A 16,277-nucleotide genomic window follows, 5' to 3' on the forward strand; every position below is an offset into this window, starting at 1 on the left:
GGATTTCCCACGTCCCTTTTGTGTGGTGTTGTGTGCTGCCGTTACACATAAAAAAATAATGAACACTGTTTTGTTTTCTTTTACTTTATTTAAAAATATTTATTAGTGATATTAAAGTTTACTTACCACAACATGAAAATAATCCTTGAAACTTTACCACACAGTAAAGGTATGAGCTGATACATGCCGCAATAACACATATTGCAGAAGCAAATGAGTGTGTTCCGACAACAGTAGTGATCCCACGACAAACAGAAACAGATTGTTGTAGCAGTTTTCATACACTTGGTGCAGTCGACCACCACAAGATGTCAGTCATAGACAGAGATGGTAAAATGTATTCCCAAAAGCTCTGGGATACCACTGCGTTGATGGTAAGCAAGCTTCTGAAGGACCACAAATGACAGATTAATTTTGTGGTGAGTATACTTCCCAAGCCCCTTCCAGAAACTACATTTGTGGTAACCCTACTTCCTAATAACTTAGAACACTGTTGTTTGGTGGGATATATACTTCCCATGGTTCTAAAGACTATATTTTACAACAAAGAGAAACTACATCTGGTGCAGCGGACTGCCACTAGATGCCAGGAGCGTACAGAAGTGGTAACACATATTCCCTTAAACACTGTAAAGAAATATGTTTCGAGGGAACTGTATTCTCCACAGGCTGCAAAGGGTTAAGGGAAAATTTAGGAGAAAATATTGGTCTGATAGCACACAAGAGAAATTGACATTAGAGTTAGTTATTAGAACCAACATGCTGTAACAACTCCTGGCGAAGTCTTAACAAGTCCATAGAATGGCACCTGACTCGGTCTAAATATTTAGATGAGCCAATAGAGGAGTCCCATTTAGTCAAAATATTGGTATGAATGTTACCATATTATGTACAATAAGAATGACAATGGTTAATGATCCGTTAACTTTTGTTGATAGGATAAATACACTAAACAAAGAAAGGAATGAACATATGCTAGAGGATAACAGGGAACATAATAGCATGGATAATAAGGCATTCCCAGTCAAGTTCATTAAGAAACAAAATATTACTCATTGCCAAGTCATCATCATCATCATCATTTAAGACTGATTATGCCTTTCAGCGTTCAGTCTGGAGCATAGCCCCATTATAAAATTCCTCCACGATCCCGTGTTCAGTGCTAACATTGGTGCCTCTTCTGATGTTAAACCTATTACTTCAAAATCATTCTTAACCGAATCCAGGTAGCTTGTCCTTGGTCTGCCCCGACTCCTCCTACCCTCTACTGCTGAACCCATGAGTCTCTTGGGTAACCTTGCTTCTCCCATGCGTGTAACATGACCCCACCATCTAAGCCTGTTCGCCCTGACTGCTACATCTATATAGTTCATTCCCAGTTTTTCTTTGATTTCCTCATTGTGGACACCCTCCTGCCATTGTTCCCACCTACTAGTACCTGCAATCATCCTAGCTACTTTCATATCCGTAACCTCAACCTTATTGATAAGGTAACCTGAATCCACCCAGCTTTCGCTTCCATACAACAAAGTTGGTCGAAAGATTGAACGGTGCACAGATAACTTAGTCTTGGCACTGACTTCCTTCTTGCAGAAGAGAGTAGATCATAGCTGAGCGCTCACTGCATTAGCTTTGCTACACCTCGCATCCAGTTCTTTCACTATGTTGCCATCCTGTGAGAATATGCATCCTAAGTACTTGAAACCGTCCACCTGTTCTAACTTTGTTCCTCCTATTTGGCACTCAATCCGTTTATATTTCTTTCCCACTGACATTACTTTCGTTTTGGAGATGCTAATCTTCATACCATAATCCTTACATTTCTGATCTAGCTCTGAAATATTACTTTGCAAACTTTCAATCGAATCTGCCATCACAACTAAGTAATCCGCATATGCAAGACTGCTTATTTTGTGTTCACATATCTTAATCTCACCCAGCCAGTCTATTGTTTTCAACATATGAGCCATAAATAATATGAACAACAGTGCAGACAGGTTGCAGCCTTGTCTTACCCCTGAAACTACTCTGAACCATGAACTTAATTTACCATCAACTCTAACTGCTGCCTGACTATCCATGTAAAGACCTTAAATTGCTTGCAAAAGTTTGCCTCCTATTCCATAATCTCATAGAACAGACAATAACTTCCTCCTAGGAACCTGGTCATATGCCTTTTCTAGATCTATAAAGCATAGATACAATTCCCTGTTCCACACATAACACTTCTCCATTATTTGCCGTAAGCTAAAGATCTGGCCCTGACAACCTCTAAGAGGCCTAAACCCACACTGATTTTCATCCAATTGGTCCTCAGCTAATACTCGTACTTTCCTTTCAACAATACCTGAGAAGATTTTACCCACAATGCTGATTAAAAGAGATACCTCTGTAGTTGTTACAATCTTTTCTGTTTCCATGTTTAAAGATTGGTGTGATTACTGCTTTTGTCCAGTCTGATGGAAGCTGTCCCGACTCCCAGGCCATTTCAATTATCCTGTGTAGCCATTTAAGACCTGACATTCCACTGTATTTGATGAGTTCCGATTTAATTCCATCCACCCCTGCTGCTTTATTGCACTGCAATCTATTGACCATTTTCTCCACTTCCTCAAATGTGATGCTATTTCCATCATCATTCCTATCCCATTCTACCTAAAATCTGAAACATTACTGATCGTATTTTCACCTACATTGAGCAACTCTTCAAAATATTCCCTCCATCTGCCCAAGGCATCCACAGGATTCACCTGACCTGTCCAAAATACTTGTCATTTCCTTCTTACCTCCCTTTCGAAGACTGCTAATTACACTCCAGAATGGTTTTCCAGCAGCTTGACCCTTAGTCTCCAACTTGTTTCCAAAGTTTTCCCAAGATTTCTTCTTGGATGCTGCAATTATCTGTTTGGCTTTGTTTCTTTCTTCAACATAACTTTCTCTGTCTACCTGAGTTCTAGTATGTAGCCATTTTTGATACGCCTTCTTTTTCCTTTTACAGGCTGCCTTGACTGTGTCATTCCACCAAGCTGTTTGCTTCATCCTACTTTTACACACTACTGTTCCAAGACATTCTGTAGCCACTTCGAGTACTGTGTCCCTGTACCTTGTCCATTCCTTTTCCAATGACTGTAATTGACTACATTCAACTAACTGGTACCTTTCTGAGATCGCTATTATGTACTTGTGCCTGATTTCCTTATCCTGAAGTTTCTCCACTCTTATCCTCCTACATATGACCTGACCTCCTGCACTTTCAGCCTCACAATTCCAATTTCACTGCAGATTAAATAATGATCAGTGTCACTAAAGAATCCCCTGAATACACGTGTGTCCCTAACAGCCTTTCTGAATTCCTGATCTGTTATTATATAGTCATGACAGATCTGGTTCCCCTGCCTTCCCAAGTATACCGGTGAATGTTCTTATGTTTAAAAAAGGAGTTTGTGATTACCAAGCCCATACTGGCACAGAAATCCAAGAGTTGTTTCCCATTCCTGTTGGCTTCCATATCCTCTCCAAATTTACCCATAACATTTTCATACCCTTCTGTTTGATTTCCAATCCTGGCATTAAAATCACCCATGAGCAGAACACTGTCCTTGTCCTTTACTCTAACAACTACATCACTGAGTGCCTCATAAAAACTATCCATCTTATCTTGATCTGTCCCTTCACAATGCGAATATACTGACACAATCCTAATTTTCTTGCTAGACACTGTCAAATCTATCCACATCAGTCGTTTGTTTACGTACCTTATTGCAACTATGCTGGGTTCCATTTCTTTCCTGATGTAAAGCCCTACACCCCATTGTGCTATTCCTGCTTTGACTCCTGACAGGTAGACCTTGTATTATCCCACTTCCTCTTCTTTCTCACCCCTTACCCGAATGTCACCAACAGCTAAAACGTCCAGCCCCATCTTACTTGCAGCCTCTGCCAGCTCTACCTTCTTCTCAGAGTAGCCCCCATTGATATTAATAGCTCCCCATCTCATTACCATTTGTTTGCCAAGTCGTATCTTAGGAGTCCCTGGTTTGTCAGTTAGAGGTGGGACTCCGTCACCTCCAAAGGTCCGAGGCATTTTGCTCTGATTGTTGCCAGCATCATATTTAAAGAACCAAGGAAGCAGGTTGCTAGCCTTACTTGCCCCGAGTCCCATTGGGTTTTACCCCTAACGATTGAGGGACTAACCAGTGGATTTGGTAGTCTTTGCCGTATGAGCACAAAGGTGACCACGACTCAGAATATGTCCGAGATGCCCAGCCTTATTCCAAAGTAACTGGTATCCTGACTGTCGCGACCACTTACTTGGCCACTCATACGTTGCCCATGGTTCATGAACTAGGACATGACTACAGGAACCCACACCATGAACCATTCATTAGCAAGTACGAAGAGAAAACAAAAATAGAAATACACCTATGAGTGGGCGAAATGTGTCCTACCACCACCACAATAAAGAGTGTCAAAACAGCAATGTATAAAGCAGCTGTAAATTTTGATATGAAAACCTTATTTTGTGATTTCAATGGAAGCAATAGTGAAATATTATTTAAGTAAGATGCGGAAACAAATCCAACCCTTATCTTAATCATGGAAATACATTTAATTGCAACTGCTCAGTTAGTTTTGCAAGATGAAATGGCAAATGATGTACTAACTAGTGAAAGGCTGATATTTAACAAAGCTTATGAATCACCATTGTTAACTGCTGAGCAAAAGCAAGAGTTGTATAAAATTCTGACTAAGTATAGTGATGTATTTTCTGACAAACCAGGCATCATAGAAAATTATATATGTAAATTTAAGGTAAAGAATTCAGACCCTTTCTTTTGTAAACCATATCCAGTAACTATAAGCTTGAGAGCAGCATTTCAAGAGGAAATCATCAAAATGGTAGGTAACCAACTCAACAAATGAAGTTCGAGCCTATATAATAATCCATTACTTATAGTGAAAAAGGCTACAGGGGATGGTTTGTTTGGTGCTGAATCCCCGTACATTAAATAAATGTATAGAAACCGAAAGGAACAGACCCCTTTGTATAGAGGAATTATTAACCAAATTCGAACAGGCCAAATATTTCACCTCCATGGGTCTCACAAGTAGTTATTGGCAGATCAAGCTACACAGTGACTCTAAAACGTATACCACATATTTATTTGCTGAAAATCTTACCAATTTAGGATATTACTATTTGGGTTAAATATTTCAGTGTCTTTGTTCACACGGGTGTTCAATGGAGCATTAGACAAATAACTGTTATATAAGAACTCATTATTTATGTAGATGTCCATGGCTCGTGGTCCTGCGGTAGTGTTCTCGCTTCCCCACGCATGGGGTCCCGGGTTTGATTCCCGGTGGGGTCAGGGATTTTCTCTGCCTCGAGATGACTTGATGTTGTGTGTCTTTCATCATCATTTCATCCTCATTCACTCGCAAGTCGCCGTAATGGTGTTAAAGAACTTGTGGAGCAGCGGCCGAACCGCCCCGCGAGGGGTCTCCCGGCCACCAATGCCATATGCTCATTATTATTATTATTATTTACGTAGATGACATTTTGCTAGTATCAGAAACTTGGGAAGACCATCGTCATATACTCAGAAATCTTTGCAAAGGTTTAATGAAAAGGGGATAACCATAAAATTGTCAAAATCACATTTTGCAAGGGGAGAATTAAAATTTTTGGGACATTTAGTTAGGGTTAAGGATACAAAACCAGACCCAGATAGAATAAGAGTTACACAAGAGTCTCTGTAACCTAAAAATCAGAAAAAAATTGGGTTCGTTTTTAGGATTAGCAGGATTTTACCATCGTTACATTCAGGGACAAGTCCTGAATGATCCACAGTTACTGCATCTTTTAAAGGTACAGTCTGTATGGTCATGGGGTGAGGGGCCTGCAGAAGCATTTACAGGGTGTTTCAAAAATGACCGGTATATTTGAAACGGCAATAACAACTAAACGAGCAGCGATAGAAATACACTGTTTGTTGCAATATGCTTGGGACAACAGTACATTTTCAGGCAGACAAACTTTCGAAATTACAGTAGTTACAATTTTCAACAACAGATGGCGCTGCTGTCTGGGAGACTCTATAGTACGATATTTTCCACATATCCACCATGCGTAGCAATAATATGGCGTAGTCTCTGAATGAAATTACCCGAAACCTTTGACAACGTGTCTGGCGGAATGGCTTCACATGCAGATGAGATGTACTGCTTCAGCTGTTCAATTGTTTCTGGATTCTGGCGGTACACCTGGTCTTTCAAGTGTCCCCACAGAAAGAAGTCACAGGGGTTCATGTCTGGCGAATAGGGAGGCCAATCCACGCCGCCTCCTGTATGTTTCGGATAGCCCAAAGCAATCGCACGATCATCGAAATATTCATTCAGGAAATTAAAGACGTCGGCCGTGCGATGTGGCCGGGCACCATCTTGCATAAACCACGAGGTGTTCGCAGTGTCGTCTAAGGCAGTTTGTACCGCCACAAATTCACAAAGAATGTCCAGATAGCGTGATGCAGTAATCGTTTCAGATCTGAAAAATGGGCCAATGATTCCTTTGGAAGAAATGGCGGCCCAGACCAGTACATTTTGAGGATGCAGGGACGATGGGACTGCAACATGGGGCTTTTCGGTTCCCCATATGCGCCAGTTCTGTTTATTGACGAAGCCGTCCAGGTAAAAATAAGCTTCATCAGTAAACCAAATGCTGCCCACATGCATATCGCCGTCATCAATCCTGTGCACTATATCGTTAGCGAATGTCTCTCGTGCAGCAATGGTAGCGGCGCTGAGGGGTTGCCGCGTTTGAATTTTGTGTGGATAGAGGTGTAAACTCTGGCGCATGAGACGATACGTGGACGTTGGCGTCATTTGGACCGCAGCTGCAACACGGCGAACGGAGACCCGAGGCCGCTGTTGGATCACCTGCTGCACTAGCTGCGCGTTGCCCTCTGTGGTTGCCATACGCAGTCGCCCTACCTTTCCAGCACGTTCATCCGTCACGTTCCCAGTCCGTTGAAATTTTTCAAACAGATCCTTTATTGTATCGCTTTTCGGTCCTTTGGTTACATTAAACCTCCGTTGCAAACTTCGTCTTGTTGCAACAACACTGTGTTCTAGGCGGTGGAATTCCAACACCAGAAAAATCCTCTGTTCTAAGGAATAAACCATGTTGTCTACAGCACACTTGCACGTTGTGAACAGCACACGCTTACAGCAGAAAGACGACGTACAGAATGGCGCACCCACAGACTGCGTTGTCTTCTATATCTTTCACATCACTTGCAGCGCCATCTGTTGTTGAAAATTGTAACTACTGTAATTTCGAAAGTTTGTCCGCTTGAAAATGTACTGTTGTCCCAAGCATATTGCAACAAACGGTGTATTTCTATCGCTGCTCGTTTAGTTTTTATTGCCGTTTCAAATATACCGGTCATTTTTGAAACACCCTGTACAAATATTAAACAGGTGCTGGTAGATGCCCCTATTCTCAGTCATCCTGTAATGAATGAACCATTTCAGCTGGCCACATATGCATCGGAGTACAGAACTGCAGCAGAATTATTGCAAGGGGAGTAGAATCCTGAAGTGGGGAAACACAGAACAATAGCCTTAGTTTAACAAAGCATGAAATGAATTACACAGGCACAGAGACAGAACTGTTAGCAGTAGTGTGGAGTATTAAAAACTAACAGATAGCAATATGGGGATCACACATTGTTACCATCAAGCATTGTTACTTTTGATGGAAAGCAGGTTATTACTTCACAGACTCATGCTCTGGGCTGTTTTTAAAAGAATATCGTATAAAAATTAACTATTTGAAAGGGTCACAGAATATAGTTTCCAATGCATTATCACGATTACCATTAGGTGCGAGTAATGTGAAATGAACTGAAGGACCGGGAGTTTTCCCATCAATTTTTTGGGTTTAAGATACATGAACAAGGATGTAAGTGCATTTGTAAAGAACTATCATTGCTCCGGTCAGAAAAATCTGAATGGATTATAATAAAAGATGTGTTGTTTTGAAAAGCACCGTCAGATCAGTCAAGCAGGAGACTATGTATTCCATGTAGTGTAGAAACAGATCTGATATGGTTCTTACACAAAGGATATGGTCATTTTGGAACAAGGAAGTGTATCAAACACATGTATAAATTTTATTATTTCAAGAATATGAGTCAGAAGGTAGTTACTGTGTTGAGATTGTGTATGACTGTTAACTCGTTAAAGAGGATAATAGTCAAGTGCACTTTAAACTATATCCGATAATTCCAAAAGGTTTGCATGATCTAACAACAGCAGACTTCTTTGGACAATTACACACAGGCAGGGGAAAAGTAAATAAGATATTGGTGTTGGCCGTCTGTAGGTCAAAGTAACTTTATCCCATTGAACAAGCAAATACTTATATAGTAATGCATTGTTTGCAAGAGTATTTTCGAGATGTGGGTAAATCACAACGTCTGTTAACTGATAATGGCTCACAATTTATTGGCCATAATTTTAAGGAATTCTTGACTTGGGAAGAGGTAAGACACATAACTATATCCAAGTATAGTCCACAAACCAATCCTTGTGAACATGTTATGAAGGAATTAGGATGATTGTGTGAAACGTTCTCTTCTACAAGGCACACAACCTGGGCACAAGTAGTGTCAGAATTTCTAGTAATCCTTAATGAATTGCAACATATGTCAACAGGACTAGCTCCTGTAGAAACTATGAATAAAACCTGTATAGGAGAGCCCTTGTTATAATTGTTTGTGGCTGAATTCGCTGGCGATTGACTTGGAAAAGTTGCAAGAGAAGGTACAAGAGAAACAGATTACACAGTCACAAAAGAGAGTTGGAACTTTTAATGATAAAGCTGTTGTACCAAGCTTTCAAATAAATGATTTGGTATTAGTCTAGAGTTTTCATCATAGATTGAATTTCAAGAAGGGAACGAGCAAATTGTTTCAGCGTTACAGTGTACTTTTTTAAGTTCAGAATATACTGCATCCAAAAGCAGTGTATCTAAGAGACCCTGATACAGGGCAAGCTAAAGAATTATACAATATAGATATGATTAAAAGACTTAAGGCACCAAGACAGTATGCGCCTTTTGCGAATTCAGTGTATTGATGGCCATTGGCCGTCTGAGTTAAATTGTTTCCGTATTTCTGTCTTAGTTTTCTCAGGAACAGTTTCTATCTTCTTTGACTACTCTGTTAGCTTTTAGTAATATTATACCTTCTACCACCCTTTCTTTCAGATATAGAACTAAAAATACAACCCCAACTCCTCTATGCATACTGTCTATACTTTATCCAATAATAATTGTATCAATTCATTCATGAGATAACCATGAGCTTAAATAATAAACTTAACTATAAATCAACATTTCAAGGGAAATTTTGAAGCTGTGCGATTTGCATGTAGGACAAGAAATGCCAAGCATAAGAACGCTATTAGATCTATTATCATATGATAGTAATAGAAAGTGGAGGAAGTTATGGCACTATGAAAATTCCAGAGAAATGCTTTAACTCACCTTGTCTTTGCATCAGCTATGAATATAGTAAGCTGAATATTCTAGAATTTAGAATAAGAAGTTATTTGTTTCGTACATTTTTTAGACTTAAGGAAAGAAAAATAGAATGGTTGGGTTTGTATTTTAATTTTTTTTAGAGGAGATTAATCATGGGTAATGATGTCAACTGTATCGAGTAGTGTCCAATAAATAGACCAATAATAGAAATCATATTGACTGTTGATGATGACTTATGTGACTATACTTGCCTATTCCAGTGCATTTCATAGGGGTTAGTTAGGTTCAATTTTTGGGGTGTCTATGATGGTGAAGCCGTGGCAAGTCTGTTGTGTAGGGAATGCCGAACAACTTCTCTCTCTGGCTCCACAGTGAAGTACATTAGCAAATGGGGTCCCTGGGGTGGGTGGGGGCAGTGGTAAGGGAGTCCATCTGTGGGGTACTGTCATCTTTTGTTCTTCAATCCTAACACATGTCTCTCTATTCCCTTTTCTTACTTCTCCATTAGGAGTACCAAATCTATCTTCCCTCTGTTGATATGCAAGATCACAGGATCTCTTCTTTTCACAGTCTATGTTGTAGAATTTACAACCTACAACAGTAGTATTGCACTGGTGGATATTTCGCGTATGATGATGACAATAGACAAACAGGATCTTTCTTTAGAGTTAAGTAAGTGACACATATTAGTCACACCACATGTTGTAGGGGAGAAGAGTCCATGTAGGAGATGGAAGGCAAGACAAACTGATGGAGTGCTAACAAGATCTTAAGAGTTAACAAAAGAACTAGAAGGTTTGATAACTGGTATTCAACAAGGAGTAGGTCCACCAGGAATAAATCTTAATAACAGGAGATGAAGTGCTAACACTATCCTGGTCTGTTCACAAGAAATACTTGGAATAAAATATTTTGTATTGTCTAAATCTAGTAATTATATGAAAGTAAAGGATAAGCTATATGGATCAGTAAGTATAAGCGAGAGAGTGAGAAGTATGTGTACATAGTGATATCATAAACAAGAATAAGGAAAAAAAGGGTTAAAAGATAGTTGAGCAATCTGGTAATGTCAGCAGAAAGCAATTATGGAGAAACTTTTAATTTAGAGTGAGAAAAGATAATATAAGGGGGCTAATAACTGTGTTTACTGATGAAGTTAAGATAGGCAAATCCAAATAGTGGATAAAGTGTAGGAGAGGAGAAAGGTAGGCATATGTGTAGGGTCAGGTGAATCCATAGGTGTAATGACCTGCACATTTAATACAGGTAGGAGAGAGGTAAGGTTAGATGGATCCAAAGACGGGTTGTTCTATACCTTGGTCGGGTGAATTAATTTAGAGAATAACCTGTACTTTTTTTGAGGGGGGGGGGGGGGGGCTGGGATAAGGATACACCCACATCTATAATGGTATAGAGATTTGACACAGTGACTGCCCTTAGAAAGAGTTTAAGTGGAGTGAATACAAAAGTATGAAGCTGTATTATGACTGGTGGTCACGATATGAAAGTTTTCTCCAAACTGGTTCTATAATCAAATAGACTTAGGTGATAGTAGAGACGAAAATAATTGCTACAAGAATGTTCCATGCTTGTCGACTTGAGCCTGTACTGAGATTTGACGCTAGAGAACAAATAGTAGGCATGTACCTGACGATTATCTTCTCAGGTAATAATAATGTGAGGAAGAGTGAAACGTAGGCAACTATGTATAGATACAAGAGGTAAACGTGAAACACTAGAGTATACTGACATGAAGGCAATGCAATACTGTTAAATAAATGTACAAATATGTTTAAGTAATTACCTTGTTTGCAGTTGCATGTTAATGAGAAATCCATTTATTTTATTTTACTGTACTTTATTTATTTGAGATTATGAGAGATCCTGACATCTCTCTGTTAAGTGGGGGAAATGATGTATTACATGCTCTTTCCCATTCCTTGTGTAATACAGAGAAAGATGATCATGATAGAATAATATAAAGTAGGGAGTAAGTCGTAGAGCATATACTGTGTGCAGGCATTTGTTTTCATAATTGCAGACATTAAACAGGAGGTGTGGAATACAAGAAAATGGCCAGGTGTGATGACAAATGAATGGCGTCAACTGCTTTGGGCGGGGCTTTTTATGTTGCGACATCATGGCTTGGCGATAGCGTGGCTGTCACAGAGCAACCACACTCTTCAAGAATAAAAGCAAAAGACAAGATGGTTTTGTGGCAAATGAAATATTGTAGTCTTGAATGTCATGTTGAGCCGTTGAGGTGTATCTCGTATGTAAAGTTGTCTTCTACTCAAATTCACAAGTCACTCTAATGATCTGTACACTTTTTTTGAAGAAATATATGTTTTTAAAAGGAAAGTGGTGGACATACTTTTTCATGATATGAGTAGAAGTTATCTTCTTTTGCTTCAATAACAGCTGCAGAATGTGAAGAAGTCAAGCCTTTCCTTGGCTACACATGGGATGTCAGAGGCACTGATTAGCAGGACCTCTACTTCAAGAGAATCAACTACAGTGACCGGATTAAAAGAGAAAGGTAAATACATCTGGTGTTGGGTGACAGATCTTGTGAAGTATTCTGACTCAGCTTGTAATCTTACCCTCCCACATGTCACCATTAAATTTTCCAGTCTCTCCATTAGTTTCAAAATCTTTGAGAGGCGTAAGATATACAAAAAAAAAACTTTTTTACTTAGCTTTATTTTCTCATTCTTGGCTGCAGTCACGTCTAGGGGTAGATTCTCGAGGCTGAAATTTCTTTAACTTTGTGGGTTCCAGTTGACATAATAATGTTTCAATATTTGCCTGTTTTTCTCTTGAATTTTATTTTCTTGTCACAAATTTTCAATATCACACCATATTTACAATTTCCACTTCCATAGTACCACAAATTACATTATTATTGCCAATCATAAAAATACGTCCGATTCCATCAGAGGTCTGCCCACTCCTACTTATATTCTGCGGTACTAACATTATTCCAAAGAGTATATGAAACAGAGAGTTTACAAACTTTCTTGACAAAAGGAAAACTTTCACCAAGTTACATCATTATTTTGTAAATGAATCCAGAAATAAATTTAATAATTATCATTAGATTGTGCAATTAATAACATGAATTTTAAGTATGCCAAATATTTCATAATTTCAAATATTCCTAAAAGAAGAAGAATTTTAGCAGTATCGATTGTAACAAATTAATTTCTTTTTATATATTTTAGCTTGAAGTATAATACATTCTTTTAGTGTAGCAGCTTAGGTAATTTTAACCTATACAAGATTGAAAAGTGCTTTTTGGTATTGCCTATTTCTATGTATAAAAAAAAGGTATTGTTAGTGAAGGGTGTCTCACTACAAGTTTCAACTACAAGCAGTGAGCCAGCAGCTATATAAAAGCCTAAACCAACAAGAAAAACACTTCAAGATGCATTTGAATATTTACCAAATGGTAGAGGTGGTGTTATATCCTTTTATAATAGTTAAGTGTTGGTCAGAATATGTTGAATTATATCCAATTAAGATAGCAAGTACTATCAATGTAATAGATAGTTAAAAATACTGTTTTACAGATGTTGGAGAACCTAGTTAAGGCATTTGTAGCATGTGAAGAAGTATATCATTTCACAATTTCTAAATACCATGCACAGGACATCTGTCAAAAAGAGTACTGAAGGTAACTGGATGAGTTAGTCTTACAAATAGTGTGTGTCAACAATCAACCTGGACACAGTTTATATCTGAATTCAAAGTAACCTCAAACAAGTCTGATCTATCTACTTCATTTTCACCCGAGGAGGTATTAAACAAGAAGTTCATTGAAAAACCTTTATTAAAATTTTTTAAATGGTCAGAGGGGTTATAAGCATAATATTCATGAATATTTAGATGATGGATTAAATAAAAAGACTCAGAGTAAAACAGAATAAACCTAAGGCTTATAATGCCTAATTTCAAGGTGGATGATATGGTGTTAGTCAACGCTTACCATCCAAGCTCTAATATAAATAAAGATACTTACAGGGTGGTAGACCTGTTAAATGAAAAAGATAAGGGAGTATATGAGTGTGTGTTGAAAAGTAATGCCTCCAATTTTTTATGTGAAAACTCTTAACTCTCAAGCAGGCATGCCTATGTAAAAAGTGCACCATCCATAAATAACATTGTCTTTTACTATTCCATTGTTGTTATACAATTGCAAGCACATATCTATTCCTTCGGCATTCCTTCATCTAACACAGTGATATATTGTGCTGCCATTCATCCAAGTGGGCATCAGTAATATAAAAGAAACAGCTATATATGTGAGAAAAAAGTTTATGATTTTTGCCAGAAAATCGTCCAGATTATGAGTTAGTAGCACAAACCCACAACCAGGCAGTTGTCTAAGAGATAATTAATAATTGAATAAGTGGTTGGCTGGGATCTCATGCAAATGCACTGTTTAATGCTTCGAGTCAGCCATTACTGTGCGGTAACACTTGTGCATGGCAGCAGGTGGATATAATGCAGTTTTTTATTATTATTTAATTAAAAAGTGCTTTAGCATGTGTAATGTAAGTTTATTTTACCACTGTTTAATTAAACTGTGACTTTGCTCAAACATGATTAGCTTGACAGCTATTCTTGACATGTGTACAAAGCACACTGCGCATCCACTCATGTTATGAGAAGTGGCATTCTCACACGAGGGTTAAAGCTTATTCTTCACATCTATATATTTAATTTTTCAACATAGTCACCCAGGTAACAAGCTTATTCCAAAAAGAGACCAGTTTGTTGATACCGTCACTGTAGAATGTTTGACTTTGTTGATGGAGCCACAACCTCACCTCTACTGGCACCATTTCATTATTATCACTGCTTCATCACTATCACAGTAAACTCCTCAGAGGTGTTCTTTAAGTTTTGGAAACATGAAAATCAAATGGGGCTAAGACAGGACTTTATGAAGGATGATCAATGGCAGTGAAACCAAGGTATCGGACTGTTGCAGATGTCGCAGTGTTTGTGTGCAGTCTGGCATTGTTGTGCTGAAGGAGAGGGTGCTCCATGTGTGGACAAATCTTTTGAATTCGAAACTCGATTACAGCGTGCAATTTCTCACGCACCGGCGTATTTACATTACACATTGCCATGTTATGTCCTACCATTCGGAGCCCTCCAGTGGCAGAGGGCTGCAAATATATACGCAAGAAGACTAAAGACATGAAATGTTAATAATGTTTGTTTTATTTAAAAAAACTTTAAAGAGTTTTTGCATAAAAAATTTTAAGTCATTACTTTCCAGCATGCTATCATTTAATGTATGAGGGGTGTTCAATAAGTAATGCAACACACCATTTTTCTCAGCCAGTTTTGGTTAAAAAATATGGAATTTGTTGAGGGACATCATGGAATATTCCTGCTTCACTCAATATAGTTTCATGAGGTTCTGACAGGTGATGGTGCTATACGTAGCCTTCAAAACGGTATCTATAAAGGATGTGTGTTCCAAGCAGAGAACTGTTGTGTTTCATTTGGCAGAAAACCAGAGCGTCACAGATAGTGATAGGCACTTGCAGAATGTTAACAGAGACCTGAAAATGAATAAAAGTGTGGTGAGTCATTGGGCAAGGCATCTGTCATCATTCCAACAAGGTTGCACAAACCTGTCTGATCTCCCTCATGCTGGTTGATCCTCAGGAAATTGAAGAAACAACTTCAATGTGTTTGTCGCCATAAAAATGCAAATGAACTTCTCCTTCTCATGACAACACGAGGCCTCACACAAGTCTGTGCATCTTCATCCACCCTACAGTCTGGATCTCGCTCCTTCTGACTTCCATCTGTTCGGCCCAATGAAGGATGCAGTTCATGGGAAGCTGTAATGGATCTACATCTACATCCATACTCCGCAAGCCACCTGACGGTGTGTGGCGGAGGGTACCTTGAGTACCTCTATATGTTCTCCCTTCTATTCCAGTCTCATATTGTTCGTGGAAGGAAAGATTGTTGGTATGCCTCTGTGTGGGCTCTAATCTCTCTGATTTTATCCTCATGTTCTCTTCGCGAGATATATGTAGGAGAGAGCAATATACTGCTTGACTCTTCGGTGAAGGTATGTTCTCAAAACTTCAACAAAAGCCCGTACCAAGCTACTGAGCATCTCTCTTGCAGAGTCTTCCACTGGAGTTTATCTATCATCTCCGTAACACTTTCGTGATTACTAAATGATACTGTAACGAAGCGCGCTACTCTCCATTGGATCTTCTCTATCTCTTCCATCAACCCTATCTGGTACGGATCCCACACCGATGAGCAGTATTCAAGCAGTGGATTCTTCCAATGAATCTCAGTGTGGCATCTGCTTTACTGACGATTAATTTTATATGGTCATTCCATTTTAAATCACTCCTAATGCCTACTCTCGGATAATTTATGGAATTAACTGCTTCCAGTTGTTGACCTATTATATTGTAGCTAAATGATAAAGGATCTTTCTTTCTATGTATTCACAGCACATTACACTTGTTTACATTGAGATTCAATTGCCATTCCCTGCACCATGCGTCAATTCATTGCAGATCCTCGTGCATTTCAGTACAATTTTCCATTGTTACAACCTCTCGATATACTACAGCATCATCCGCAAAAAGCCTCAGTGAACTTCTGATGTTATCCACAAGGTCATTTATATATATTGTGAATAGCAATGGTCCTACGACACTCCCCTGCGGCACACCTG

The 16,277-nt window shown here is 38.8% G+C and overlaps 2 protein-coding genes across 2 annotated transcripts in view; one reads left to right on the top strand and one right to left on the bottom strand.

The window, feature by feature from the left end:
* LOC126486196 (glutamine amidotransferase-like class 1 domain-containing protein 1) overlaps positions 1-11,911 on the top strand; it is an 86,650-nt gene extending 74,739 nt beyond the window's left edge. The window contains exon 8 of the transcript XR_007588088.1: positions 11,592-11,911. The gene's annotated coding sequence lies outside the window, so the exon portion shown is untranslated. The remainder of the gene's footprint in view (positions 1-11,591) is intronic.
* Positions 1-16,277, bottom strand: part of LOC126486232 (uncharacterized) — a 97,656-nt gene that overhangs the window by 39,439 nt on the left and 41,940 nt on the right. The gene's annotated exons all lie outside the window — the stretch shown is intronic.

This window comes from Schistocerca serialis, chromosome 1 (assembly GCF_023864345.2).
Source record: "Schistocerca serialis cubense isolate TAMUIC-IGC-003099 chromosome 1, iqSchSeri2.2, whole genome shotgun sequence".
Classification (NCBI taxonomy): domain Eukaryota; kingdom Metazoa; phylum Arthropoda; class Insecta; order Orthoptera; family Acrididae; genus Schistocerca; species Schistocerca serialis.